The 3,500-nt window shown below is 36.5% G+C and overlaps 1 long non-coding RNA gene across 1 annotated transcript; it reads left to right on the top strand.

Annotated features, from left to right (window-relative positions):
- Positions 1–1,189: 1,189 nt before the first annotated feature.
- On the top strand, positions 1,190–3,230 carry LOC143714022 (uncharacterized). The gene is made up of 2 exons (XR_013195384.1): positions 1,190–1,515; positions 3,023–3,230. It is a non-coding gene; the product is annotated as an uncharacterized LOC143714022 (long non-coding RNA).
- The last annotated feature ends 270 nt before the right edge of the window (positions 3,231–3,500 follow it).

Below are 3,500 nucleotides of genomic sequence, written 5' to 3' on the forward strand. Positions count from 1 at the left end.
CAATAATTTATATAATTATAACACTTTATATAGGGCCATTTTGCATTAAGAGTAGCCTAGTTTCACGTTTAGTAGGTACATTTTGCTTACTACTTATTTAAAATAGTATAAAAGTCTGTACATTATGTAATTAAAAACGTTTTCATTGTGATATTATAAATTTTACTTTAGTAAAAAGATCTGAGTTATTCCTCTACTTGTAGAGATTAGAGTAATTAAGACTAAAAATAAAAGATAATTTCAGTGACACTTTTGATATATTTATTGATACAAGTTGTTTTATATAACGTGACTAAATTAAAAGACAAAGTCGTTGGTGAAGATTATGCAACAGTATTTAGAATATAATAGCCTATAATATAACATGCAATGCAAACTAGTTTGGTTACAGCTCAAATGTATCATTCTCATTCTATCATTCCCCCTGCCTCCATAACATATCTTTGTCACACAAGTGTTTGATCACCACATTTGAGTGATCATTGCAAAACGTTTATATATTTATTCTGTTTAAATACTTTGTATTCTATATACAGTACCCATCAAAAGTTTGTACACACCAATAGGAAAGTGTGTCCAAACTTTTGACTGGTACTGTACTATAATACACATAAATAATATTGCTACTGTACACATAAATAATATCGGCTGATATATCGGTATCAGGCTTTTTTATCGGTACCAAAAATCCATATTGGTCGGGCTCTAACTAGTACCTAAAGAATAAGCACTAGTATCTAAAGAAAAGGCACTAGTACCTAAAGAATAAGCACTAGTATCTAAAGAAAAGGCACTAGTACCTAAAGAATAAGCACTAGTAGCTAATGAATAAGTACTTGTACTTAATTGAATAGATATTAGTATCTAAAAAACAAGTACTAGTAGCATGTAGGTTTAAATGATTAAATGTTAAAACGGCTTGCCATATAAAGTCAGCTGTCACTTTAGCGTAAGGCTAGCAGTAGCACATTAGGTCCTTAACCTGAGCAAAATCGATCACGCCAAGCTAGGCGGGCGTAGTTTCAGCATCCAGGCACCACCCAAAACCCGGCTTTTTGCCCATTTTCGTTTATCCGGGAGTGACGCCTGGTGACGCGCTGCCAAGATGGCGACGGCCGACTCCGCCCACTCTAGGCTTCAAAAACGCTCTTCAGAAACCTACGGGTGACGTCTATGCCGTGGACGCAGCTGCCATAAGTAATGGAGTGTAATCTCCTGACCTAGCCTGATATTGTTCAGGGTGTTTAAGATGGACACGTGCAGGAGACAACCGTGCACGCATGGTGACCGAGTCCCATACGACCTTCTCTGGGTCGTAGAGAGAATGCTTTTCTTGGCGTTTGACTCTCAACCCTAGAGTTTGAAAATGAGCTAGGATGATATCTTGATGTCGTAGCGCAAGCTCTTGAGACTGGGTCAGTATCACCCAGTCATCTATGTAATTCAAAATGCGGATGCCCCGGAGTCGGGGTGTGTGGGGTGACAAGGCTAGGTGAATGGAAGAACCCAATTTTGGTAAGCTTCACCCCCAAAAGTCAACCTCGGGAACCTTGAGGTCGATTTTGTCACACCGATCTTTGTGTTGAATTAGAGACACAATAATTTTGACCGTCAACATTTTGAACTTGAATCTACTAAGTGAGCGATTCAGACCACAAAGGTCCAGAATTAGACCCCCCATTTTTTGGGGAACCAGAAAATAACGGTTGTATTAACCTGACTGTCTGTCTGGAAGGGGAACATGTTACACGCGAGCCCCATGATTTCATCGCAGAGGACATGCAGGCTCGTTCTTGTCTGATATATGCCAGTTTAGTTAATCCAATGCTACTGTAAAGCTAAAAGTTTTAATCTTCTTCAAGTAGAATTTACTCCTCAAAATAACCTGATAGTCTAATACAAATGATGCATTTTTTCACATTTGTACCCTTTAGTTAAATAGTCTTACATTTATTCTGCCAAATAGTTCAGTTTAGTTAATCCAATGCTGCTGTTAAGCTCCACGTTTAATCTTCTTCAAGTAGAATTTACTCCTAAAAATAACCTGATAATACAAATTATGCATTTTGAAACATTTGGGTCAAGTTTGTATTATATTTAAAAACACACGCATGTAGACTTACATTAATTATTTAGTAAAAAAAAAAAAAAAAAAAAAGAGCATGACATGATATCCTGCACATTTTATATCTTAGAGCTTGAGGCAGGCCTGATCTGAAGCAGGGTGTCATGCTCAAAGACACAACACCACCAAACTCACTACTGAAGTCCTGCAGTACCAAAGTTTAGCCAATGGATGGCGCACTATACCCACTGATCTGTTCACAGCGAATAACTATCACCAAACTGCCATTAACCCACCTATGGGATTTTATTTATCCATAAAATGGCTGAATTAAGCTCCCTGGAGTACATTGTGTTTCATTTTATTTTATTATTTTGTTCATTTATATATATATATATATATATATATATACACACACACATTTTGTTCAAAACTTAGCCTTGACTTGCTAAATATTATTTGACATCTGATTTCTTATTATCACCAGATGTCAAGTAACAAACAAGTCTGTACTTCAATCAAATGATTAGAAAATCAATACAGTCAGAGGTACATTAGAGTGGAAGGGCGTATTTTATCTCTTCATTCACTGCTTTATCACATTTTAGACTAGGGCTTGGCTAATGAAAAAGCTTTCAGGCTAATTAGCATAATATGTGTTCTTTTTATGAACCTTTTTATGAGCCATTCTGCATGTGATTCTCTCACTCCATGTGTGACTTAGTGTGCGCTCATGTGAACGCACGTGTGAAATGCACCACCTAAATATGGCTTTTTAAAGCCTCCTGGTCACACATAACTCCCGTGACCACAACAAATATATTTTTACAATTTACAAAATTAATATGCTCCAGTCCTCTCTTGTTGTCAGGCCTTAATGGCATTTTCATCATGTTCTTAGTACCATCATTATATGACTGATGACTGCACAGACACACTTTCACTCCCTGTCTGCAGGTCAAATCACAGCTTGGTGTGACCCAAGGTTGACGTACAGCATGGCATGATTACAGTTCCTCCACTGCAGAGGTGCAAAGTGCATCAGTTAGTAACAACTGGCTTAGAAAGACGGTGTTAAAATAAAAAAGCTCTTTCCTGAATCTGAGATTTTACACAGTTGCAATGCAAGATGATCCTAAAGATAAATAAATTCAGATATGATCTATTTCTGATTGATGTCTTTTTTTATTCAAATTCATATTAAAATGTTTATCAAAAGCTCTATTTAAAGGGACAGTTCACACAAAAATTAGAATTTTGTCATCATTTACTCATCCTCATGTCTCAGGTATGATTTTTTTTATTATTATTACTATGTGGAACACAAAACAAGACAAAACAAAACATCCCTTTCGAGAGGTCTCTCGTATTGCGTAAGGCTAGCTTACACTATGGGAAAACTCCTTTCTCGAGAATATTGAAGCCAAATTTTTAA

Source organism: Siphateles boraxobius, unplaced genomic scaffold (genome assembly GCF_051911475.1).
Source record: "Siphateles boraxobius isolate OS27281-9 unplaced genomic scaffold, OSU_SipBor_1 53, whole genome shotgun sequence".
NCBI lineage: Eukaryota > Metazoa > Chordata > Actinopteri > Cypriniformes > Leuciscidae > Siphateles > Siphateles boraxobius.